This window comes from Ixodes scapularis, unplaced genomic scaffold (assembly GCF_016920785.2).
Source record: "Ixodes scapularis isolate PalLabHiFi unplaced genomic scaffold, ASM1692078v2 PGA_scaffold0__279_contigs__length_252992795, whole genome shotgun sequence".
NCBI classification, from domain to species: domain Eukaryota; kingdom Metazoa; phylum Arthropoda; class Arachnida; order Ixodida; family Ixodidae; genus Ixodes; species Ixodes scapularis.
The window spans coordinates 39,990,462-40,018,418 of NW_024609835.1; the positions used below are offsets into that span (position 1 = coordinate 39,990,462).

Sequence of the window (27,957 nt, forward strand, 5' to 3'; positions counted from 1 at the left end):
TTCGCCAATAACGGCTGTCACCGTAAAGGGTGGGGGTAGCTCCCCTTACTACTCCGTGATGTCAGGGAAGTAGCGCTAAGGCCTTGTCTTGCTGCACGCGAGGCGTGTGCGGCCTGGTGCAGTTTGTGCTTTCGAAGGTGCAGACGAGAGTAAAGACCGTCACTCCTTTATTTAACCCAGAAAATACAGAGTAACGAACAGAAAGGTTTCTATAAAAATCAACAAGTTCCGTCAACACATGTTACGCCAATGGCCGAATCACAGATCAGAGTAGTTAAACCTAAGCACGTCTCTTTTGGCGAGCAGGAAGCAGCTAAGTACGAGGCCTGGTACTGCCAGCAGGCTCGCCGCAGTCAAGAACGCCGGCACGGACGGCATGTATTTTTCCGCGAACGTGTCCACGAATGGTTGGCTCACGATCAGCTGCAGAGAGAAAGTCATCAGTGTTCCTCCTGCAGGAATGAGTGAACTTGGAGCAATTTTTTACCACGTGTTTGTTGCTAAGCATAGTAACATAGATGAAATAAAAGGACAGCACAAATATAAAAGAACAGCATTAAAAAAACGAACAAATACAGTGCTCCCTGTGCGTTTGTTTTTTCAAACATTCTTGTTATTTTACGATGTAATGGAACTGCACTGCCACATCAAGCTGACATCCGGGCGAAGAAGAACCGTCGGCTTGTGTGATCAATGAATTAAAAATCAGCCCTAAAACGTTTCCGGTAGGCAGTGGGCATTTAAAGTGACAACGGCGACGAGCACAAGAGTCCATGTTGTTCAGGTGTGTTCAGGTTTTTGTTTAAAAGAAACTTCCATCTGACGTGTAAAAACTTTCATCTGAAGCGGTTCCGCCCACGACAAAATCTTCTCGCGCCTGCTGTCACCCCTATCTTAGTGCAGTGTTCAGAAGGTGCTATCTTCCATGCACTGCACGATCCTGGATGTCCCAAAATAATAACCTAATCATCGTGACCCACAGGCACCGGTACTAGAGCACTGCACGGGCCCGTGCCGGGCAGCCCACGCTTCAGCTGGGCCCGGGCCGGGCACGTGCCACACCCGGGAGGCATCCGGGCCGTATCTTGGAGCGACTAGAGTGACCCAATAAAGCACAGAAGTTCACTCAATCGCTAAAACAGAAGGGCAATATGCATACAGAACACCAACTGAACCGACCGACACCCTAAAAGGGGGTCTTTCGTTTTTTTCGCTATTGGACGTTTCTTTAAACCTCCGCCGTCCCCCCCCCCCCCCCCCCCCCCCCTCCCCCGCTTACCGCGGTCCGGAGGTTCGGGTAAACACGTCCCTTGAACGTGTTTATCGTTTACTCTATTTGTCCGCGCATTCTTTTTCTAAAGCGTGTTTCACATGCAGCGATTTTGGCCCTAGAGCGGCGCGATTTCTGCCGTCGCGGCGCGCGTGCCGCTCAACCGCTGGTGCTGGCCAGAGCGCCGCGACGGCAGAAATCGCGCCGCTCTAGGGCCAAAACCGCTGCATGTGAAACACGCTTAAGAGTGGGTTGGTGAACGCGAGGCCTTCGCTGGGGTCATATCGTTTGGCGGCCCTGGATGTGGGCTTCTCGTGCGTTGCGGTCTCCAAAAACAGGTCGCGTACGGGTCCGTCGACGGCTGACAGTGCCTTGTAGATGCATGTGGCTCTGGACGAATACTGTTCCCAAGCTGTGGGCATAATGGCCGTGAGCGTTGATTTGGACTTCGCGGAGTGGGCTCCTCTCGGACGATCGCTTGACTTCAAAGAAGTCTGCCACCCGACCAGCAATATTGTTTTTCTTAAAGTTGTCAGGGGTTCTAGAGTGGACTGTCTTTGTGCTGTTGTTTCTTTCTTTCCCGTCCCATAAAGCGAACCGACGTCATCAGCTTTCAAGCCGCACCAAACGGCCCCTTTCCCTGTCCCAAGGAACAAGGCTCCCATTTGCTCTCGAGCGGCGTAGTTCCAAAAAATTCCACCAGGGAAGCCCTCTCCATGGCGACCAACGAGGTAGAGGGCCTTAGAGCGATAAACCGGGGTTCCGGTCTGCACTCGAAAGTGACCGCCATAAGGCGGCTGCCATTGTACGCAAATTTGACCACTCGTCACATGACCAAACCAAATACGTGACGTCACAGGAAAGATGGCAGCGCCCATGGAGCGGCTAGCCCCAGCTGGGCCGGAGCTTGTCGGATGCTTTGTTGGTTGTCGTTCGTCTCGGCGAGTTGATTTCAGATGCGGAAGCCGTCATATGAGGCCGGTCGAAAGCGACTTTAGAGTTCAGCGTGGTGTCTGACGTAGGTATAACGTGAAAATACGGAGGAACGGTGTGCATTTCGCTGGTGACCGACGGCGATATTGCCACGGAAGAGACAATCTGTCCTACGTTGCTCGGACCTCAAATTGACTCGGATGCTGCTAGGATAAAATTAAGGCGACGTTTCTGTGCTCTCGTTGACCATCGGAATCTTCGAGGTCTGCAGTGAAGCGTGTGCAATATATTTGGATACACAGTTTAGCGACGGAAATTGCGTGAGTTGTGCTTGACAGTGCGCAATCGTGGTGCAGCTTCGTTCAAATGACCGAAGGCTCATTTTGGTTGTGCGGCGCACCGGAGAGCTGCCTTGAAGCTGGTAGTTCCCGTGCCGTGCTAAATGATTCTGTGCTGCTTCCCAAATTGTTCCGGCGTACACGTGCACTTTCACGGAGCACAGGTGTTGCGATTGGTATTGATTCCGCTGGTCTGTCGCACGCTTCGTCGACACAAAAGTTTCATCAACACTCGTTACGCGAATTGCAAGCCGTATGGACATTTCACTGTGCGTGTTACCTACCCAGTCCACCCGTTCACGCCGCTTTGCGGCGACAGTCTGCAGCGGCTCATTCATTACCAGAAAAGTGGTCCCACATCCATTTCAGTTCACCCACGGCAGTCGCCAAACCCCGAGGAAGAGAATTTATTCGGACAGAATGCCACTAAAGCAATGCAGCTTCTTTAGTAGTCAGGGTGGTCTTTCTTCTGTCAGTTTTGTTATATTGTCCCGGATGCTTGCTCCAGTCCTATCTTCTATCAATATTTACTATTCTGGAAAGTTTCAGGCCATGCTCAGCTGTCATCGTATGTTTTGGTGGAGTTGCTCGGTACTTTACCTATAGTACCCAGCACCTCCACCAAAACATACGACACGTCGCACCTTCACTCTGTGTGCACCTTGGCGGCTCCTCAGCCGAGTTGTCCGATAACGGGACACGGGTGGCGGACCATCCCGCTTCTTAAACCCCCGGCGAGCCGTGAACCAAGTCCTATACCGAGCCCAGCAGAAAGACCGCAAGACGAGCAAGTACCACAAGGGCGAACTTCGAAAATACACCACGAAGAACCTGAAATCCGAGATGGTCGCTGCTACCAGCAGGAACCACCGGAATTCGGTCTTTTGCCAGAAAAACCGAAGCTGACTAAGCCAACAATGACAAACCTGTAGCAGCGAACCGCATCCACTCCCACCATTGTTTGTATGCCCGTCGCACCTCACACTCCGACGCCCTTTCATGCATGGTATATGAAGACGCCGAGGGCTGGATTGAACAATATGACCGTGTTTCCCGCCACAGTGGGTGGACAGACAACCAAGCCCTGCAGACCCTATACTTCTCGTGGAAGAAACTGTCAGGCACTTGTTTGAGAACCCCGAATCCTCCTCAACGTCATGGGAGTTTGCAAGATTGAGCTGAGGTGCACGTTCATCAGCCAGCATTAACGAGAGAGAGCCGAATTGCTGATTCTGTCCAGGACACTGCCCCAACAAGAACGCCGCTGCCTTCGTGGAGGATGTTTGGCGCCTGATCGAGCACCTACGCCAACGCTGGTGCTATAGACGACGAGAAACTAAGAATTCCATGCCCCTCATATGAGGGACAACACCTTCGGTAGCCTTGTCCGCAACCCCACGACAACAGTCGAAGGGTTCATATCACCGAGGCTTCCAACATTGAATGTATACTGCAGGCCCGAGCCTGTCACTCTCAACAACTCCCCAGCGTCTCGATACTCGAGTCATCCAGCTGCAACTTGGACGCCAGACTCCCAGGCATCCGCAACATCATCCACATTGTTGTCCGGGAGGAGATCAGGAAGCTACTTTCTGCCATCAGTTGCCCAGATTTTATTTTGATTGCCGAAATTGTTTCGGAACGAGTTGGACAGGCATTTCAACTGAATACTTCTTCGAGCAAAGCGGCATCTGACGAACTGAGGGCGACTTATGCCACAAAGCCACGACGTTTACCACCGGCTACCCGTTAGCATTCAATGCCCATTCAACGAGACACCCCAACGCCGAAGCATTACCGACATCGGAAAGAAGCAGTGTAGGTTCTCGCTGAACAAACTACACCGAGAAAAACGGAGGTGCTGCGAATGGTCGGCCGAAAACCACTCTGCTACCACTGCATGAGGCCGACCATGTCTACTGGAGGTGCCCGTATACCGATGGATTGGCTTGCCAGAGTTTGTGCCGAACGACCTTCGACCATGTCTTCGGCCACGATTATTTTCGGCGGCCTTTGACCCCGGTGCTGACATTACCCCGAAGCTCCTGATCCCGATCACCTCGACGGAAGGTAAGCCCGACAAAGCACGTGAGCGGCAATGCAAGGACAGTTGATTTGGTGTTGGTTGTCGTTCAAGGACAATACCTAATAATTTGCTGACACCAATTATCTGTGCCCACGCAATGAAGCACACAATTTCCAACTTTGACGGAGAATGCCGCTGAGTGACTTGAAGAAATAGAATGGTTGGTTGTTCTCAAAAGTGGCCATCAAGCATCACCCGACTTCACTTTGCCACACGAGACTTACACAAATTGCAGTGGTCGCGGAATGCAGAAAAAAACGCCATTACTAAATGGAAGTGAAATGGCTTGGATGGCAAACAAACACTGTTGCCTGTTGCCAGCCATCAAGTCAACACTACAGCAAAAGGAACAGCCACGTAAGCACTACATGCCCGAGCTTGCTGCATTGACGCAGAGAACTACCAGGAAAATTTGCGGATTAGAAGCCAGCTCCGCAGCTTCAGTGCATCAAATGTCAGTGGCCGCACACGACGTATGATTGCAAGACGGCATCTGTCGGTCAAAGTTGCCACTCGACCAAACTGAACACCGACGTGCCAGGAGCGTCATCCGACAGCAAGGAGCACAGGTACTACGACTGAACGCCTGACACGAGACTGCCACAGAAAGAACTCGTTATGGAACCATTTTCTAAGAATCAATAATGATGTAATTAAGTGGAAATAAACATATTTGATACACTAACCAGATAAACATATTTCCTCTCGCCTTTACACCTTCAGAGTCTCTACACAAAGAATTATGTTCACCGCTCGTGCTGGACCTTTTGAGGACACCCGCATCTCTGACCAATCAATATTAATTGATGGGACATACCAGACTGACAGACTGGTTGCATTGGGCTGCAGTCGTTCCACTTCTCTTGAACCTGTGGCGCATCTGAAGACCAACTCCACTGATGTGAAAATGTTGTTTATTAATTTATTCCCTCCAAGGGCCTCTGTAGGCATTGCAGAGAGGATACTTAAAGCTACACTTATGATAACATCAAAGCACACGGACATTAATGAACACAAGCCGGGCTCAGCTACCGAAAAAAAAATATTGCACTCGTAAGAAATAATTATTGCTGCAACTTGTTGAGTGCAAAAACAAGTACACCTCTGAGCACGTAGTTTAATATTATGGGTGTATTGTTATATAGCAGGACACTTCCTATACGTATGACACAATAGACCCTTTGCAAAACCTCATAAAGCAGCACATCTGTCACCAATTTTTTTCTGCGTAAAGCACACAAATGGGCCCCAGTTCACGTCAAAGGCTAATGCAGCATTCGAGTCCAATAGGCGCTGAGCCAAGTTCACAATGATGGCTGACATAACATTCTTGTCGAACAAATGCCCAAAGTATGAAGGCTTTGGGTAAATAAAGTAGTAGTTACTGTAATCTGTTTCATCACAATTTAGCAAACAGCGAAGGCTACAGTCTCGGTCAGTCAGTATGTACGTTGGAGAGAGGCACATGACAACATATCATCACAGTGCTCATCTGCACAGATTTGTCCCACACCTTCACTCCGTCTCTCCGATTTGGTTGAGGGGGCTGTGGCGGTTGCCCTTTTCCAAGTTATGGTGAAACAAAGTATAAGCGGTCCACACTTTTGAAAAAGTCGTTTGAAGAGATTGAAAGGGATGGTAGACATCATTTTTCAACTTTCTCGGGAGCTTCCTCGCTAAAAGTTGCTGCGATTGTGCAGTTGCCTAGGGCTGAAACAAATTTCCCTGGGCCCTACGTCCGACCCATACATTTCGCGTCGATTCTCAGACATTCAACATTCCAACGTTCAAAAGCTAAGAGAATGCGAAAATTTCATTCTAAAAGCACTCAAAGTACTATCGATCCTCGAACACATCCGGGAATCCAAGCAACGGTACGGCGATACGGTTGATGCTGTCTCACAGGTGTTAATATCCAGATGATCCAGAGCGATCTTGCGCAAAACGGGTATAAAGTATCATTCCTTCATATTTTCACATTATACCTGCGTCAGCGAGCGCGAAAAAGGCCGAAGTCGTCGGAAAGCAGCTGCACATCATGGATACCGCGCACCGAACGAACTCGCATCCGCCAGCTCTGGGCGCTGCCATCTTCCCGATGACGTCACGGCTCTTGGCAGGTCACGTGACGAGTGGTCACATTTGCGTAAAACATGGCGGCAACCGGGGGGTGTCACTTCCGAACTTCCGGTTTAGCACTCTAATGGCGCATTCACACTGGAAGCGGATCCGCGTTCGCGAAGCGGTCGCGGATGCGGTTCGCGAGCGACCCCGTTCAGACACGCCGAGAGGCGGTTGGCGGTTTTTCGGCGATCACGCGTGGTCTTTTGAGACTTGCTTTTGGCAACTCTGTTTTACAATCCAAAATCCACTTTAACCCCCGATCCGAAGCCAAAGTCTTGCTCTTTTGGCACTCGGAATATTTTCTCCGGAATGTTCGCACGCATCACAAGTTCAGGCAGCGGAAAAAGAAGCCTGGACCCGCCAAAATCTCCTGTGATTCCCTCGACTTCGCCCACAAGCAAAGCACAGCTAGGCGCGCCTTGCTGACTTAGAACAGGATGCTCCCGGCCTTTTCTTCGAAGTGAACCCTTCCCGCATAAATAGCTGACCTTGTTTTCGGGATAGAGGGCCAGTTTCCCCCACCACTTCGTTGTTGTTCGCTCTTATCATTTTCGAAGTTGTGAGCGGTGGGGTGGACCGTGGTGCGGGGGAATGTGTTCGGTGCTAGCCGGTCGTGGCTTCGTTGGTGGCGGACTCTCCTTTCGTCACTCGCTCGTCGATCGAGTCTACTGTTTGTTTGACATTAAGCTCAAATAAACGCCGTATCGATTACCTCTGCATTGTCTGGTACGTACACTTTATTCCTTGAGTAGGCTCCCCTTATTTATTTTATTAGTAGTAGACGTTAAAGGTCGAGCTAGCGCAGGTACCCTGCCCCCTCCGCGGTAGTGCGTTGGCTACGCAATCAAGCTCACGACGTCTCTATCGGCCTTCGTGGTAGTCATGCACGGTGTCGACAGCTTTCAATAGTTAACGCGATTATCCTAGAGGGTAGAAAAGCTGACATTAATGTCACATTCAATTGGGGCGCACCACACCGCACCGCACTGCACCGACGGACGCGTCGCGTTCACATGGTCGTGACGGTGCGGCTGCACTACGTTCATTTGGGACTTGGTGCGGCGCACGACACCGGCGCGTTGCTGCACCAGCTGCACCGTCGAAAGGAGACCGTGCAGCAGCTGCACGGTCTCCTTTCGACGGTGCAGCTGGTGCAGCTTCCGAAGCCAAAGTCTTGCTCTTTTGGCACTCGGAATATTTTCTCCGGAATGTTCGCACGCATCACAAGTTCAGGCAGCGGAAAAAGAAGCCTGGACCCGCCAAAATCTCCTGTGATTCCCTCGACTTCGCCCACAAGCAAAGCACAGCTAGGCGCGCCTTGCTGACTTAGAACAGGATGCTCCCGGCCTTTTCTTCGAAGTGAACCCTTCCCGCATAAATAGCTGACCTTGTTTTCGGGATAGAGGGCCAGTTTCCCCCACCACTTCGTTGTTGTTCGCTCTTATCATTTTCGAAGTTGTGAGCGCGCCGGTCCACAGTGCGCGAAGCTGCACTGCAGCTTCGCGCACTGTGGACCGGCGCGGCCTTGAGCTACCGCTCTCCGCCTCCTTCGGCCCCTTCTTTCCCTCGCTTCGTCTTCCCCGTCGCGGTAAACATGGCGGCTCGGGAGACTCTCGCTAGATGGCGCGCGCCGCCGCCCCACTCGCGGCGGATTTTGTTCAGTGGTCCACCCGTTTATGTTTTGCCCTTGAAGTGACCGCGCCAAGCCAACACGGCCAAGCGCGTTGCACGGCGGAATGCTTCGTGTTCACTTGGTAATCCGTCATACGCTGCATCCGCGCGGTGGCGCGGCCTTGGGGGCAGCACTTTCTCGGTGCTGCGTGCGCCCCAATTGAATGTGACATTAGGTAGATCAGGGGCGGGTTCCGACGTTCTACAGGCAGAGATTAACAAGGCAGCGAGCTTGGGCTGTGGCACCCGGAATAATAAACAAACTCTTACCCGAACCAAATCACCGTTGCGAAGCCCGTTAAAATTACGAGTCAATTCTTTTCGCGGTGGATTCAAGTGACGGATCTGAACATCAAGTTTCTCCGAAGATTTGTCGAAAGCTAAGACTACAGCGCTAGGACTACAGCGCCTTCGACGCCTCACCAGCGACAGGTGCCATCTTGTTTTGAAAGTCACTGACGTCACGTTAGCGTCGCGTTGTGATTGGTTGCCGCTTTGCGGTTCGTGAAAGCGGTGTGGAGAAATCGGTCCAGAAGCGGTTGGCAAAAACGCGCTCCAACCGCTCGATCCTAGCCGCTCTGCGGTTGAGAACGCGCGGATCCGCTTCGCGAACGCGGATCCGCTTCCAGTGTGAACGCGCCATAAGCCCCTCTACCTCGTTGATGGCGACACAGCGCACGCAGCGGCCCTGCCGCCGGTAAGAGGGAGCGGTGGCAGGGCGTTCAAGGAATCCTCGGTAGAGGCCGCCAAGAGACCTGGTGACGTCAACACGATGTCAAATATGTTAATAACCTACTCCGGCCATTAGGACGGGTACAACAGTTAACACCCATGTTACATCGGAGCGCACTTTCTGCGCTCAAGCCTAGGGTTGTTTCCGCCGCCTCAAAACGTGGCGTTACAATCGACACTGCCGCCGGGCGCCGCCGCCGGCTGTGGCAACCTAGAGTTCCTGTATACACTCCGTGCGACGCGACTGGCGCGCCGCCGCGCGGCCGGTACCGAAGGTAGGCAGTGAGAACCCCAGAGAAAACGAAACCGAAACCACGCCGCGTACGTTGGTACGCATTGAAGTCGGAGTGGTGCGGTTGCGCTGGGTTCACGGCATGAAGTGCTGCCTGTGCTGCGTCATTAAGTGCTTTAATAGTTACGCGTCGTTTCTCGTGGAGACAAAGTTTCACAGTTTTTCACCTTGCCGATGTTTTGTGGGACAGCGACAACGATGGAGCCGTGCCGTATGACGCGAGAAATTGGGTCTCCCGATCATGTCTGCTACTGTGTCGGCACGGCTGACATATTCTACACTGCCGCTTTGCGCTCTGCGTTTGTTTTTGTACCAGTAACGCCTACATGTGTCAGCGCCGATGGGACGAACTGAAATGCCATCCCACACTCGCGGGTATGAAGTGCCAATTTCGTTGGAGGAATGAACTTCAAAGAAGTTTCGTCCCCATCGTACGTGTCGATGATATTTCCGGACAAGTATGGCACGCAATCTGTACTTCACGAAGAAAGATTCGAACGGTAAAAAAAGTGACAAATATGCATCTAAAGAAAACAACAGTGAAACTCGGAATCACTGGAGAATCGACGCTTGAGTGTGGAAGTTTATGTGGTGTGCTTTCTTTCTTGGTCAGCCTCTTTTTGGATGTGGAAACGCTGACACCCCGACTTCTGTAGACAAAAATTTTTTTTCTCGGCTTTAGAGCCACCTATCACAAAGTGGTTCGAATTGGAAGTACCGTCCACTGGTCCCTTCCTACCTGTAAAGTGTGCACCTCCCACGATGAGTGGTATTACCTTGGCAGCCTTTCACGGTCAAAACTGGTTGCCATTTAGTTACGCTGCCAACACTAAATTTTCACCTGGTTTCCCTACGCCACCTTTTTTTTTTTTTGTATAATAGGTGCTTTGTCATGTTACTGTCAAGTCCAAGCACCTGTGTGCCCAAATCTGCACTTTGCACAGCCCGCTACAACACAACATTTTGGGTCCAATATTGGATATCCCGTACAGCTTTATTTCTTTATTCGTTAGAAACATAACTTTCACTTGGCACTCTTCGTGCACAAACTTGGTGAACATCTCACTCGCCTCCAAATATCATCGTATCAGCAGTCCTACGTTTACAGCGACGAGCGAAATAAATTTCCCACTCAGAGCAATTATGCTAGCGGCCGTCTTGTTTTTTGAAAAATTCCTCCAACTCATTTTTCGGCCGCAACTAGAGAAATTACCCCAGAACAGCTAAATGCCCTTCTGCCCCAGCACTCATGCAACGTCACCCTCAACTTATTGGCTCAAAAAGCAAAAGTTTCGTCCGTGCGCGCTTCCGCCGCCACAGCTTGGCATGCGAAAAGGCGCCGCAGGCTGCTGAACGCGCCTCACAGTCGAACGCCAGCTCCTCCGCTAGCGGCGCCGCGCGCGTTTTTCAAAGCGCCCCCTATAGTTCCCGCACGGAGTGTATTAGCCCCGAGAAGTTCGCGTGGCGCCCCCTTACAGCGAACCGGGGTGACGTCACGGCGAGGAGAGAATTTTTCCCCGACTCGCTCCGCTTGCCCCCTGTGGAGGCTGTGACGACGCTAGCTGTCGGCGCGCTCGTTTCTATTTAATTTTTTTAGGCGTGTTTTCTGTAGGAAGTGTAAATTTTTATATGAGCCTTTATTTAGGTATGGCCTGTAGTTACAGTCGAAACTTCAACCAACATTTTAAGCATGCTTGACAGGGCAGGCAACGCATGAATCGCAGCTGGTATATGAAAATAAAGAAATATGGCCACAATTGCAGGAGTATCATTATAGATTTACATCTCGCACAATAAATGCTGTTGATGGTCTGAATAAATTGGCAGGCTATGTATACTATTTTTCTTTTGTACCTCTGTTTTTAAACAAGATCGCCGAAGCAGAAAAGCTGCATGCTCCTCGATCAACATGCTAAATACACTCTGAGCCATGGGGAGAGAATCACAAGTAAGACAGCCCAAGCGCGGGAGCAAAGTAAAAAAAAACAAACACAAGGAACATTTATTATATACATTGATCGCATTTAACCTTTGCTGGATTCGGATAGTATTTCAAAGGACTACACGGGTGATATTTGTGGACTTGTTTATATCAACCCTTAAGTAATGTATAACAAACGTAAGCGAAGGTGTCTAGCTCGTTATTAGTCCCTTAAGCCCTAAAATTGAGATTTTACTTAAGTCAAAGTGTCCTGAAGCTAAAATACCAGAAGCTTTTCTCACGCAGACTGTCGCCCTTCACAGGTTCCACATTTTCTGTTACTGGAGCTGCATCTAACGCTGGACAGACGTTCGAATGCTTGCTTTTACTCCTGTTTTGCTCTGTTGTTAGAGAGTCCAGCTGTAGGGAGTTTGAAGGCTGAGGAAGCTTTTGGGGAGCTGCAGCAGTGTCTCTTTTATTGGAAATGACAATTCAGACTAAGCGGTGTATTTTCCGAATTCCCCAGGCTGGAATATAAATGTCAGGAAAAAGTATAAACATTCCAAATTACGGCACTATTGCTGTGCATATTTTGGGCAGTTCAATACATATCATACAGGCACCTGAGGGCAATTCGGCCGTTTTTGCTGCTACCATACAAACTAATTTTCAGTAATTGTGCATATTCTAAGAAATATGCCTGCATACGTGTATAAACTATAAACTACTATGTGTATAAACTATATAATTAATTCACGAAGAAGCTACATTTATGTAAAACAGCCCTGTTCCACGAGCACTTCAAAGATCACCAGACGCAGGGCCTTTAAAACATCTGCGAACTAGCGCATGCAGAGTGGAAGCGCAGAGTCGGGGTCGCGAGCTAATTTGCCGACCACTCGAAGGCCCATGATATAAATGCCACTTCAAATGCCTTGAAAGCGGGATGTAATATCGTCCTAAATCATGAACATGCAAGGAACAGAATTCCAGCGTCTGAAACACCTGCGCCACCGCTTCACCGACCCCTCGCAAGATTGCTTTGTGTCGTGTGGACGGGCGGGAAGGTTCATCGGCGGAATTGCCTCCTCCTATAGCTTTCGGGATGTGTAACCCAATTTTAAAAGTAAAAGGGACGAGCAGGCTTATAAAATGTACGGAAGCACGTCAATATCGGCCTAACTCAACGTCTTGTACACCGGGTAAACGAAGTCCAGCGCTTCGAAGAGCTTGCGGCACACAACGCCAAACCAGGAAACCGGTGCTGGGAAGCGAGCCGATGAGAGATCGCGGAGCGGAGTACTCCCCCTGACGTCACGGTACACCTCACCCAATCAGGGCGCGGCGACCGCAGCGACGCTTGTGTTCGCTCTCGGGGCTAATAGACTCCCTACAGGAGCCAGAGTTGCGCATTTGTTTTCCCCGCGCCGCCACGCCGCTATTCGCCGAGATCCATCACGTGAGGAGCAAAGCATCCGTTGGCGTGCAAGAAAGCCACCTTTACGGTCGCTCCGCCGACGTTTCTCTTGCCCCGGCGTATGTTTCCCTGCTTTCCGCCTCCTTTTCCTCCTCTCCAGTTTTCCACGCGCGGCGGCGCGCGCGGCGCCGCTATTCGCCAAATTAGTCAAGTGAGGAGCAAAGCATCCAGCTCGTGCGGGGAAGCCGGCGCTACGGCCACGCGCCGAGGCTGAATGCGCAACTCTGCTACCGTAGGTAGCATATACAGGAACTCTATGGCAACCGTTGCCACGGCGAAACCTGCGCAACGGACGCCGACATCCGATGTGCGTCGCCGCCTGCTCCGAGTGTTCTGCGGAAAAAGTGGCGTTCGATCGGTCCGCGTTAATTTGACTTCGAAAGTTCTGGTGCTCTCGGGAGAGGATGCCCTGGCGCTACTGCGCTGCGAAATGGTGCAGGAACTCCGTCAAGTCGAAAGTCTTGTCGTTCTTTCTATTCCCAAAGGAGTCCCGAAGCGAGAGGTAAGGTTTCGTTTTTCGTCGGTTTCGTTTGAAGCCCGTTTCATGTGGTGCGATCCAGGTTTGCGATTTTCAGTCTCGTTCGGCAGAAACCCCGTGAACACAGCACTTAAGTTGCTGCCCACGTTCATTTTTTTTTTTTTTTTCTTCTTAAGTAGGAGCGACGTTGCACCTAAAATTCGCAAGCAGATCGAACTGCACCAAGTACTAAGCGGACAGGACGACGCAGGCATGTTTTATGCCCTCGTTGTGCCCACAGACGCTTGCCTTGGTTTCGCGGGCAAGCTTGAAGAGTCCTTTTTGGCGTACATTCTCATGGTATACAAGGATGATGTGATGAACAATCTTTGTGCTTTCATGGAAGAACAGTCGGAATACCTTTGTTCAGCTATCTCCAAGAAGTTCGTCCAGATGTTCTGCTATGAACCCTGGGCATGTTCTGCTACGAACCCTGGGACTGCAGACCTAATTCTGAAAGGTATGCAGCTGCTAGGAATTGAGCACGAAAACTGTGAAGTGGGTCATCTATCAGCTGAGTACCAAAAAAAACAAACTATTTTTGTCTCTGCAGAAAAGTTTCTGCTGATCAAAACTGTAATGGTGCGATATATTTTATAAATGTATATTTCTGTAACTTGTACTCTTACGTGTTTCTTGTGATGTCCATTCTGTTATTGCTTAGTTGTATTATCTCTATATATATCTTATTCTATGTATGAGATCTGTGCAAATAAAAACGTATATATAAAAAGTAAATGTGTGCTCGTTGCCTCCTACTCACTTGAGGAGTGGCCCGGCGGCAGTAGGGGTGGCGATTGTAACGCCATGTTTTGAGGCGGCGGAAACAAGTGCCCTACGCTTGTGCGCCCCAATGAAACATGGGTGTTAACGGCTGTACCCGTTTAATGGCCAGGATGGGGTATTAACATATTTGACGTCGTCGTGACGTAATCCCACTTTTCTCTTTTTCTTTTTTCCCCGCTCATCGGTGGCTCTTTTTCTTGCTTGTTCGCTCGCTCGGACGGCCGGAGCGCTTTACAATAGCCAAGGCTACGGCTGCGCCTGCCCGGTCAAACTCCGGAGAGGCTGCACGGCCCACCTCAGCGCGGCGCGGCCAGTTCGCGAGAGCGCGCGCTCGGCCGTCGGCCGGCGAAACCTGGCCGTCTACGCCGGAGACGAGCTAAGGGGGCGGAAGAACGACATTCATGCTTTCGCATTTTTTAACACGAAATTCCCGGAGGTGAGTGCAACATGGCTGCAGTCTAAGATAATCTTCAGCTGTGTCGAGCTGACCTTTGCTGCAAGTAGATGCGGTCTTCAGTTTCCCTTTCGTGAACTTTAAAACAAACGTCGCCAAGTTGAAGGAAGCACTTGCATCGGGGCAGCTGAAGCTTGTCGCCAAGGACTCCAAAATCGAAACAAAGTGATGTGTGAAAGAAATTTGGGAAAGTTGTTGACGCAACCACGTCAGCACCGCTGGGACATGTTCAATGCAGCCCCTGCAAAGCATTTCTGACGTACACGATGGCACAAAGACTGGAACCTCGCATTCGAGCCGGCACAAACTTAAGTCATCCACGTTCGAGTATGCGAGTGTTACTTCTTTTTTCGCTACAAAGAAGTCCAGCTATCCTGCGATTGTCAAAGAGAAGTTGACAACGACTTGCGTTGGCTTATGCGCCAAAGATATGCGGCCATTTGATATAGTTCACGGAGACGGCTTTGTTCATCTAGCAGACGAGCTGATTAGCATTGGCGCCCGTTACGAAAATATCTCTGCGAATAACATGCTTCCACATCAAACAACTGTGTCCCGAAAAGTAGCCGATATAGTGAAGGAAAGTCGCTGCGCTGTTACAACTGGCATATGGACAGACGACTTTAAAAAAGATCGCATGTAGTGCCACGACGTTTAACTTCATTGATGAAAACTGGGTTTTGTAGAGCAAATTTTTCTTCACTTGCGATTTTCCGAAAGAAATAAAGACGGGCGAAAACATACGCAAAAAAAATTATTCACAATTTTTCAAAGCTCGGTTTCAGTGAAGACCTTCTGGCGAAAGTGGTGTTCGTGACCGACTAAGATACGAATATTATAAGTGCACTCCGTCCGTACACAAAGGTGAGTTGTACCGCTCACATCGAACACCCTACTCTCGGATATACTTGTCGAGTCGTCCGTTACAGAAGAGCTGTCCTCACTGCACGAAAATATCAAAGGTGTGAAATCTGTTGTGACATTTCTAAAGCCAAGTGTACTTGCTAGCGTGTTGCCACATGATGTGTATCAAGATGTGAGCACAAGGTGCTACTCCAAGCTGGCAATAACCCGGTCGGTCTTTGTCCAGTTTGAAGATATCGAACGTATTTTGGACACCAGAAGCAGCTGCTCGTTTGATGAGGTGAACAAGTCTAGCCTCATAAGAAATGACTGATTTCTTAGAGCCTTTCAGGGAGACAAGCGACGAGTTGGAACAATACAAACACACCACTTTGCTCTTTGTGCCGTTGTGCTGTTGTGCTTTGCCAAATTTAGCTAGTATTTTCAAGTGGAGCCTCGCGACTCATTCCTTATTGTAAAGTTCAAGGAGAGGGAAAAGCATTTCCTGGAAGGCAAACTACAGCTCGAAGAAATGCACAAGATAGCTACATTATGGTGTCCACATTACCGAAAACTCCGTATGCTTCCTGAAAACGAAAGAAATTTGGACTCCGCCAAAGTAAAAGAGCCAGCCGCAGTGCCGGCAAGCGCGGCACTGTGGCTGGCATCGATGAGAGACGACGTGAATATTTGAGACTTCAGCTTCGGCGAAGCGTAGATGTCTGGGTGAGTTGCAAGAATGGTGCCATCTGGAAGTAGTGCCAGAACAAAGTGATGTGGTTCACAAGTAATTTTGTGCCGAGTGTGCTGGCGAAGGTGGAATGAAGGACTTGATGCTATGGTGACAGGCTCACCGGATCACTTTTCCGCAACTTGAAGCCCTAGCAAAGAAAGTACTCTGCATCCAAGCCACAAGTGCCAGCAGTGAAAGAAACTTACGTGCGTGCAGCTGGGTACGCCATAAATGAGCGACCAACCTGCCTAAAGCAAGACTCTCTAAACAATTCATTATTTTTGCACAAAAATATGTAATATGTAAGCTTGTTCCATTCTGGCGCTGTTTGCAAAAAGAACGAGTAGCTAAAACAGTCCTTGGAAAACTTCCGCTCTTCCACGTACTGAGCATGCTTGTTTCGGTAATACGCGACATGCTCTCCTTAATATACTGTGGCTTATTTACTAGAACCAGCTTATTCATTATGTTATAAAAAAAAGGTTAAGCCGCTTCTACTTCCTCCGCACTTAATGGAGGGGTAGATTTGTCCTTTTATAAAGAGGTGACACAGAGTCCAGCCGTCTATAGCAAGAGAAAACAAAACGTAACGCACGCCGTTGAACTTGCTCCAGATTTGATGAGATATTTAACATATGCGGGTCCCAGACTTCCCGTGTGTATTCAAATAAAGACCTTATTAGTATCTTGTATGCTGTGAGTTTTGTTTCTGAGGAAGCGAGTTTAAGAGAGCGCCTAATATATTCTAGTATTTTATTAGCTTTTCCGATTATCTTGCTAACGTGTGGTGTCCAACTTAGGTGTGAGGCTATTGTAAGACCAAGGTATCTAAACTCTCATACTCGGCTTAGTGCTTTTCCGTGCATCATATACACATATTCTAACGGCGTTCGTTTATGAGTGATCGTCATACATACTGTATGGTCTAAGTTTAACGACATTTCACACTTAACACACCATTCAATAATCTGAAACAAATATTCGTTTAGCATAATTTGCTTATTAACGGACTTTACTTCAGTATAAATTACACAATCATCGGCAAACCATCTGGCTTTCACAGGTAAATCTTCGATATGATCATTAACAAAAATTAAAAACAGCAGAGGGACCAGAACAGAACCCTGTGGAACACCCGAGTTCACATCACATTCATCCGGAGCTAACCCCTTCAATACATACAAACTGTCGATGATTATTTAGAAAGGCCTTAATCCACCGAACAATCTTATTATCTCCCAAGATGGAAATCAATTGAATTAAGATTTTTTTATGATTGACTTTGTCGAATGCCTTCTTAAAGTCTAAAAATATGATGTCTGTTTGTCCCTTACAATCCGATACCTCAGAAAAATGATGCATGGTTTCTACTAGTTGCGTGACCGTTGACAGCCCATTACGGAAGCCGTACTCGTACTGGCTGAGAACGTTATTTGATAATAGAAATTGCCGGATATGTTTAGAAACGATATGCTCACGAACATTGCACAATGTAGACGTAAATGCGATAGGCCTGTGATTGCATACTGACTTAGCATCTCCACTTTTCAGTATTGGAGTTATCTTGCTGAGCTTCCAGTCATAGGGTACAGTGCTAGTCAAAATCGACTTTTTAAAAATTAAGTGTAGATACATTGCCGTCCATTCTGCATATCGCTTTAGAAAATAATTTGGAATTTCGTCTTGCCCCATGAATTTGGAAGTTTTTAAGTCAAGGAACAAAGCCAACATACCCTCAACTGACAGTTGCAGGTCATCATCGGCCCGTGTAATTTCGGCAGGTGATCTAAACTCTACGGACTGCTTATCGTCTTTTGTGAAGACGCTTGCAAAGAACTCGCTGAATGGAACTGCAATCTCTCGCTTGTCATTTATAATTCCTTGCTCCGGAGTCCGTTCTGATCTCGGAAACTGACTTCCTGGCTGGTGCCAAATGCCTCGAAAGCTTTTGCGGTGACTCACGGATAAACTTTTGGATTGTCACGTTATAAAACTTGCGTTTAGATTCTTTTAGCACAAATTTCAGCTCCATGCTTAAAGCCAAAATATCATTCCATAATTCGGAATTAGGCGTACGACGATACCGTAATCTGCGTCGTCCTATTTTACCTTTTTAAGTGAATAGCTTCTCTCGTCACCCAAGAATTATGCATTCGTTTACGTTTTCTTTTCAAGGGTACATACATATTTATACATTTATGAACGAGTGTTTTAAATTTCAACCAGAGGTCCTTAACACTTATTGACTCATCATGACTAAGTTCCTCAAACGGTCCATAGGTCCATAGTGGTAATCTAGTTCGTCAAAAAATAGCAGTGTCATCAGCCATGCCGAACTCTCTGTAAGACGAAACTGGTCTGGGCATTTTTCTAAACGGCGTCAAAGTCATGGTCACGCTAACTATCAGGTGATCTGAAAAACCGGGGAAGAGTTAAACTTCGTACAGCCGAGATGCAACCCCTTCGCTTAAAAATATGAGATCGAGAACTGACTTACTATTCCCTTGAATACGTGTATACTCTCGAAAAACCTGTTTTAGCCCATGGGAAAAAAGAAATCTAGGATCCCAGTGGCGGTTTCACGTTCCCGCGTTCCGGGCAACATTTCATCCCACATTACGCCCGCTATATTGAAATCTCCCGCAATTACAACATTTTTGTGCTGTACGCGCAAGTGGCGCAGAAAGTCATCTAATTTATTAACAGCATCCACATCTACTCCCGGAGAACGGTAAACAGTACCAATAATCGATTCTTGGGATCCTAAATACACCTTACACTACACTGTTTCCATGTCAGGCGGACTCTGTAGCACGGAGTACTTTATTCTTTTATCAATGAAGATGGGCACACCTCCCCCTCGACTGCTACGGTCATTTCTTATCACGTTATATCTAGGCGGACAAATTTACGTCCGTGCGTACGTGCGTGTAAATATACGTGCGTTCGTGCGTGTGTGAGTGTGTGCGCATGTGTGTGCGTGCGTGCGCACATGTGAGTGAATGTGGATGTGCGTGCGTCCGTGCGCGTGTTCATGCGTGCGTGCGCGCGCGTGTGTGTCTGTGTGTTTGTGCGTGGATGTTTGCGTTTTGTGCGTGAGTGTACGTCCGTACGTGCCTGCGTGTGCGCGCGTGTGTTTGTGTACGTGCGTGCGTACGTGCGTGTAAATATACGTGCGTTCGTGCGTGTGTGAGTGTGTGCGCATGTGTGTGCGTGCGTGCGCACATGTGAGTGAATGCGGATGTGCGTGCGTCCGTGCGCGTGTTCATGCGTGCGTGCGCGCGCGTGTGTGTCTGTGTGTTTGTGCGTGGATGTTTGCGTTTTGTGCGTGAGTGTACGTCCGTACGTGCCTGCGTGTGCGCGCGTGTGTTCGTGTACGTGGGTGCGTACGTGCGCACGTGCGGGCGTGTGTGTGTGTTCGTGCGTGCATGTGCGTTTTTCCGTGTGTATGTGCGCGTGCGTGCGTGCGTGCGAAACTCGCAAACTTTATACTTTCTACAGTTCGTTTACCTTTAATACCTGACGTTAAGAAAAACTTGGCACCACAACACTCAAGTACCGATCTTCCAGAATCTTCCACAAAACTCTTTACTTTCTTCATCATGGTCTTGAAGAAGGTAAGTGTCGTGACAAAAACGCCGGCTGCCACTTGACCTTTCAAGTACCTTCTACCAGCTTCGACTACCACGAAGAAGTCTTTCGTCTCCTCATTGGCACCTTGATGCATTTTCAGAAAACCTGCAGCAAGTCGAGTAATCGAAATTCTCACGTCATTGGGAGGCTCCTTCTGCCAGACCTGGTCCTTGGGAAGCTTTCCCTGGGCGTGCAGCACCTCTCGTGCCGCTCTCTCTCCGGCCTGGATGCCGCCGTTGATGTAGCCCGACCACTCGGTCGCCGTCTCCGTGCCCGCAAAGAACAGGCGTCCAATGGGATCTCGAAGCACGCTGCAAGGAAACGCAAACTCCGGTTCGTTGTCGGTTAAGGTGTTGTCGGCGCGTTCTTTACTGACGAAAACGAAGGAAGGGGACATTGCGACTAAAGACCGCTGATAAAATTCACACTTCACGTTTATGACAAATACCGTCAGCCATTATTGTACGAACGTGCGATACATGCTCTGCCCGCTCTTCAATGGGAAGAGCGGGCAGAGCCAGGGCGTGAATCAGATGCAGAAAGAGTGCTTGACATGCTCTCTTGGCCAACCAGAAGCCGAAAAGAATCCCCTAGTGGTGGTAGAGAGAAACAGTTTCAATCATAGATATGTGGTTTTATTAAGTGCGTAAGAGTGAAATGTAGTCACCCTTCATGGTTTAAAATAGGGTACATGTGATGTTTCGATTATGATCATGCAGAAAGACCAAAGAAACGAATATGCTGCTCGAACTCTGTTTTGCTCGAACAAAGTGTGACCGCTCGGACGGCAGATTCCCGGCCTTCGGCGCCTGGCGTACGGAATATGTCGATCGTTCTGCCAGTCGCGCTCTTCCACCATGATCTTGGATGATCGTGATTGAAACACCACATGGGCCATATTTTCAGTCACCACGAGTTACTCCGACGCACTTATTAATTTCGATTCCTGCGAGAAACATTATGTAAAGAAACATTGCTGCTGTTGGAAGCTTTTATTATTATTATTATTATTATTATTATTACTTTTATTACTATTATTACTATTATTATTCCTGACTGCCTGCCACAACCGTCGGCCGACAACGACAGCCCCAGACACAACACCCGCTGCTGCGCATGGTGACTCAAAGACATGGTGACTGTTGCGTTTTCCTGCCTTCCATTTTTTTACTAAGTTTTCCTATTTCTTTTAGTATATCCATATGAACTCTTTGATATCTTTTGTAAATACATGTTTTAAGAAAAACGAAGGACATTGAATCTTGTCAATTATTAACCCCAAAGAACCTCGCAACAATTAACTGGCATTCCCTCTAAGGAGACTGACATTTCGGGTGACTTCTTATACTTTGTATGCCCATGTGAATGCACGATTTTCCTCTTCCTTTTATTTTACAATGGTGGACTTGATCCTACAAGCCTCTGTGGCTTTGATCAGTCCTGGAACTGAAATGGCATATTTGCACCACGGAATAAAACTATTATTATTATTATTATTATTACTATTATTATCTTTCTCTCCGCGAGCGTTTGTGCGAAGGCAGCCATTCGTTACTTTTCTTTCTTTCGCTTCATCTGCTTTGTTTCGACGTGTTTAGATAGATGGCATTCGGGCCACATCCGGCCGCCATGACAGGGAGCCGAGAACACTTCCGGTTCGTGTCTTGTTTGTATGCTTTCAAAGGACAACAACACAGCTTGCGACTAGTATGCAGCGCCCCCCTCCAGTCCGCCCGTCTGTGGCCGCCAGGCTCGGCGGACAACATTGGTCACCGCGCCGAATAAACGCCGTGGAGCGCACGCCGCCCCGGTCAGTCATCGCCAACGTTACTAGAACACTCAGTTGGGAAACTCGCCGTCGAAACTTGGGCCGCTGGCGTCCACCGAGACCAAGCTAAATACGACAACAGCGCCACTCTTTATAATTTCTCTGTACTGTGGTCACCTTGAGCTTTTACAAAGCATGTTTTTTGCGTAAAAACAAACGAAAAAGACACTTTTTCTATCAAATTTATTGGAGTTTAGTACCAAATGGTGGGCGCGTGATGTTTTTAAAATCTTTAGGTTGCAGGGTCTTGCGGCACAATTAATATTGTTTTTATACAACCATGCCTCAGCGGTGCTTTCAGGTAGCGCGTCCCGACCTAGGTGCATTTTAACTTCGGTAGTAAGTCGCGGCGCGTCCGCTGGGGAGACGGGGGTGGCGCCCCTGTGCCCCTGTAACCTCTTCCGCTGTATCTGTTTTGGCTCCAAAGTGGTCGATTAAAGCCAAAATAGAAGTAACGTACAGCTCCTCGAGTGGCCGTGTTCGTCATTAGCTCGGTGCTCGGAGACAGATCGGGGCCACTTTTTCAGATCAGTCTCTATGGCAGTTTCCCAACTGAGTGTTTTAGTAACGTTGGTCATCGCCCACCCTCACAACCAGGCTGCGTGTCGTCTCTTCTCGGCGGGTGCTTCGGCCCCCTTCGTCCACGTTCTAGAAGGATCGTGACACTGGCGACGAGGAACCGTGGCACTGGGGTCCAACAACGAGCACGCGTTGTTGGACCCTACAGTGAACATTTTTGCCAGTCCCGCGGAATTCGTTATAAAGGCGCTTGACTTCGCGACGCAAAGCCTAGTGTTGCGCATATTTCCAAACGGATACGAAGTATATTTCTTCAGTTGGCTGGCGGTTCTTATTTTAGCGTACCTCCGGAAGGTCGTGAGCAGGCCGGGGGGCATCATGGAAGTGTAGCAACCACCAGAGTATTGCCTCCAGCCCAGTTGAACTTTTCGTAATGAATGGGCTGAAATAATACAAAAAAAAAAAAAGAAATTCCCACCGTTCAATTAATAATTTCACAGTTTCGAAACGCTGAAAAAAATGATCGTATTTTGGTGATTTCGCTAAATTTCTGAGCAGGTACAACAAAGATTTATCTGATCTTCTTTTTTTTTTTTTGGATTGATTGGTAAGTAAACTGTGACGTCATGGGAAAGGCTTCCCGTTTGCGCCCGACCGAAATATCTCGTTCACACCAGGGGCCTTTGCGCTCATGAACTTACCAGGCACTGCTCAAAGGAAGGAAGGCGAGTTCTAGATAGGAAAGATATTATCTTGTTTGCACTTTGGGGCCCTTCCTTTACATCTCTAGCTTTAGATGTGCCTTCTCAGAGTATTTACCATAATAATTCTAAAGAAAATTCTAAAGAAAAAAACAGGAAGGGTCCTAATATTTTTACGACAAAGAACAAAGCAACGCTTAATAAAACTCCACCGAGCAAAGCATTACGTAATTCCGTTCAACATTTTCTTGAAAAAAAAAAAAAAGAGGCGATCATCATATTTTCATTATTAAAAGTGTAATCTGCGAAATAGTTGTAATTTGCGTAAGATGGCATCTCATTCATATTTATACTCTTCTGTGACCACAAGACATTGTCCTAAGATGCTCAGCCATTGCAATACTGACCGAACAGGATATTAGCCAGTCAACGGCGTTTCAGCCAGCAATGCAAAAACGATAATGGAGGAAAAAAAAAAAGAGCGCCTACATGAAGTGCTTCCTCGGTATTCATGGCCTCTGCGTAACCCTTGCTTATCAACTGTTTTCTCTGTTCAGGCTACAGCTTCAACAGTGCTGTGGCTTTGTTGGCCGGAAGGAAGCTGGAAGATAACAACCAGTGTTTGGGCCCCGACGCTGAGTTCGATTAAACACGTGTATTCTATTATTTACGCATAAATTGTCAGAAGACACAAAGCATGGCGCTTGACACATACTTACGTTCTACTCCGTGTCGTATAGCGGATTTCATTTCTATGTCGAACGAGTTTTTAGGCTAGGTCACTTGCCAAGCTCTTTCCAAAGGTATCAGTGATTCGGTGATTTGGTTTACAGGATATTCCAATCGCGGACATGTTTTGGAGAGTACAATATATGCTTAGGAAGTCGCAGACAAAAAAAGCCGAATAAGGCGAAACGGTCCCACGCTGCGCAGATATTTTTTTTTTTAATTATAAAGAGATGTAAAAGCGCTTCAGGCGTTGAAGGACTTGTTGTATAAGTACTTTTGCGAGCAAGATTTATACGAGTTCAAGTAGTACTTCGCTGCAGCACAATAAATCAGCGCATTGCCATCCGTTTGAAAAACTCGAAATTCTTGAAAGTACTGTCATTAAAAAAAAACTTTTAGAGCAGTTAGAAAGTTCTTAGCGTGATAATTGCGACAGGTGAGCGAACGTAATTAGCATACCCGATGATGGCTAGATAGCTCCCGTCAGGCTTGGTGTCATCGATGGTGTAGACAGCGGGGCAGTCCTCTGCCATAGTGAACAACATAGAGCCGGAGTAACCTGGAAGCGAAAATACCTTGAAGGGCACTGGAAGGGTGGTTCGAACCTTCAGGGTGGGCGCGTCTCAGGTTTGCCGCGAAAACAGACATTCAGAAAACATTGCAATGAAAGTGACAGCATGAGTTTCCGTCATGAGGTTTTTCTACTTCTGTATAAAGAACGCTTGAATGGAATAAAAGTATAAGGATGCCCTGTTTTCAGTTGAGAAAATGTTTATAAGAGAACCACGAATATGGGCTTTATGGGAGGGCCACGTATATTGTGTTGAAAAGTTCTGAGCGAACGTCTATCTTTTGTGAAAACGTTTTATGTGTACGTTTTACGTCTGCGTGCATTGTGCATTTATGCAATGTATTGAATTCAACTTGCTTTGCTACATATAGACTTGTGCAAAAAGAGCTTTCTGTCCGCCGCCATTTTGCGAATCGAGCGACCCCTATCAGCCAGAAATTTCTACCACCCGCCTGAGCTGTGGAAACCCGGTCAGCGTGACTCCCCACCTGCATTGTGCATTAGGAGTTCGCCGGCTTCTCTTGGAAGTTTTTAACTTTATTTGCCTGTTCAGGATGCTTATTCTTTGCGTGTTACCTTCCACTGTGAGAACCAAAGAATACCAGGGCTCGTAGACTTCTCGGTCCTTGCAGGAAACGAACGAAGAGAGCGAACGTCAAGCAGCCCACGACGCCGGCACTTCGACGGTCTTGGAGAGTTATTTCTGCTGAGATAATCTCTAAAAAGCCTTCCTGGCTATGTTTCGGGTCTTCGCGAAAAATGGCTAATAGCTGACAGGGTCGGGTCCTGGGTGCGGGGGCGGAATAGACACGCATGTTCATTTGCTTTGAAGCTGTGCAGAAAAGAACCTCTCTTCTACATGTGCCCCAAAACACGCCGAATTCTGTCCGATCGTCGTGAAGTGACTATCGTCGACACTACATATTGAATATGCTGCGTTATTTTTGACCTTTCTCAACTCCTGTTCGGATAACGCGACACCGTGGGGAACGTACAATTTCTGCTCTTCGATTGATGAGACTCGTTGAATTTCATGTCGTGGGTGGAGAATATCTATGAAGTTCAGATATCCTGTGTGGTCAAATATTTTCGACGGTAAATACCTTTGGAGATTGACACGGCTGATTGTATGGTGCCGTAAAAAGATCAACATAAAATGAAACGAACATTCCAGTTGCATTTGTTCAGTCGCGCACGGACTCACCAAAGCAGCTTTCATTTCTTTGTTTTTGTTCCCAAAAATAGTACAATACCTTCTTAAAAACTCCGAGAAATTCTGTTCGCCATAGAACACAGAATAAAAAAATGGAACGCGGCAATTCAGCCGCTACCAGCGTCCGGAAGTGCGCCTACGCAGGCTGCCACAGCCCACTGACTAGAAAACCCACCGCCCAGTGCAGTCGGGCAACACTGACGTACCCTCACAAAACCAGGGACGCGCGCTATAAATCGCTTCGTTCGAGACTGCCGCTGGAAAGGTCTATATATCGAACAAAGGTTCGAGGTGTAACCGCGTCGTAAGTATAGCTTTTGTTTTCCGGAATGGCTCTATATTTCTTTTGTAAGCAGTGGCAAATGTGAACATTTTACGGTCGCTTACTTTGTGCACTCTTCTATTGGAAGCGTGCGACCAGACAGTGGTGCCACGGTGCGGCTCCTAGCAAAAGCAATTCGCATTAAAACCGGCCAGACCGGCATAAACATCCTGCGTAGCAGCCAACCTTAGTTCTTTAAAGAACGTCAGCTTATCTGAGCACAGCGCTATACAAAACGTTCGGGATCACACTCGGCGCAAACTTCCTTTTACACGAGACACAGATATCCCGTTCATGCGCCGGCGAATACCGCCTCGATCCTCTCAATCCCAGCACGTCTACTCGATCCGCCGGCGAGCGAAGGGAAATCTGATAATAAGATGAGCAGAAAATACTTCTCATGTAGATTTCAACAATTATTGGCTCTGATGAACGTCGCCTCGTCGTGATTTCCGGACCGACGAGCACACAAACGCTTCGCAGGGGCATATTCGAGCACGGATAAACGAAAAACACGGGGATGCGTTGCAGTCGTTGCAGCTGTTGCTGCGGTAGACATGTGATTACAATCGAGCTCCGAGCAACTTGTGCGGCCCGAATGACGTCCAAACACAGAGCAACGCCTGACGCGGATGGGTTTTCGAATTTCAAAGTGCGAAACCTTAATTCCGGAGCAAGGTCGAGAAACACGGCCGCGGAAAGGCACAGACGCGACGAATCCGCTAAGGGCCTTGCGGATCGCAGGTCGCTCTGCTTTTTGCGAGGGGGTTGTGGTGACGTCAGAACGCCGAGCTCTCATTGGCTCCGACGGAAGGATAGTGGGTAGGCCTCAAGGCTAGCTGCCTCGAGGTCTATTCACTTTCCTTCCAATCGAAGCCAATCAGAGCTCGGCGTTCCGACGACACCGCAACCTCTGCTCAAGAGAGCAGACGAGCTTGCGCCCCACGTATATCGGAGCTGGCAGCGTTTCATTCATGCGACGTACCGTGGATGGTGTCACTGGTGGTACCGCAAACCAGTTGCCAAGGTGGAGCACCGCGCTTCGCATTGGTGTCACAGGCTTTTGGTACAGCGTGTTTGCACGCGCTTACACACGGGGCTCGGTAAAATGTTTGACGCGTACCGCGAAGTGAGCGTACCTTTTTTTCTCCAGAAGGGCTCCTTGTAGTACACTAGGCACTTCCATACAGAGCCCAAGGGCATACGTTGAAGCAACTGGTTGCGGAGAGGTGGCAGAGGCGGCGAGTAGTGCATCTTCATCTGGATGGTAGGCGACATACCCATGATGACGTGGCTGCCCAGGAATAAAAACGAAGACGGTTGAAAAAAAACCGAGACTGCGGGTAAACGACACAACACTACAAAGTACACCAGCAATGTACACCAGCTCGTTTGCGCCCTTACTTTTTAACCATAAAAACGAAGAAGGTTAATTTTCTGACCCCTAATGTTCTCTGATATTTTGTGTTACAAAATTTAAATACTGGCAGAATGGAATCGGATATAAGCACTATAGGAATTCTGCGCGGCAAATGCAATTCAATCGAGCGCTACTGTTCATCGAGACACTTCGGCGTCTCGTTGGGGGATATACGATCACGAATCTCGAAAGCCATGTGACGATTTTGAGCGGAAAGGCCAGACCGAAGGCTTTTAAAGCCAGCAGGGTACGGCAAGGGATACAAATCCCTTTGTTACGGTCAGCTCAAAACAAAGAATCGAAAACAAAAAGAATGTAATCAGACAAATTAAAAAAAAAAAACAAGTAACTACAAGAATAACCAAAATTATAGGCGCCCGTACACATTATCGAACACAAATAAGTTAAGGAATGGTGTTGTCCAGAGGTAAGCTGGAAGTTGTTCAATACGAGAGCGAACAGCGTCTGGTGCCCTCGCATGGCTCATATTGAAGTCGTTTTCCCAGCAGGGCTGTTTTTCAGCGTATGCGGAGTGCAAGTTCGTCTGCTTCTTCCGCTGGCGTTGCGATGAAGTCAGAACGGAGAAATCCGATTGGCTCTGATCGAAAAGATGGTTGGCAGACCTCAATGCTAAATGCCTTGAGGTCTACCCACTATCCTTCCAATCGAATGAATCAGAGTTCGGCGTTCTGACGTCACCGTAACCCCCTGAGCAAAGGGGCAGACCAACGTGTGTTCCGCATAGCACAGGAAGCGTTGGCTGTCTCTTCCAGATGCCCGGCCTCCAGCAAGTACTCGATGTTCACGCTACTGGCTTCGTGACTGGTGTTTCGGGAGTTCCCTG

The 27,957-nt window shown here is 48.3% G+C and overlaps 1 pseudogene; it reads right to left on the minus strand.

The window, feature by feature from the left end:
• Positions 1–207: 207 nt before the first annotated feature.
• The window catches only part of LOC8038702, a 66,028-nt pseudogene continuing 38,278 nt past the window's right edge, over positions 208–27,957 (minus strand).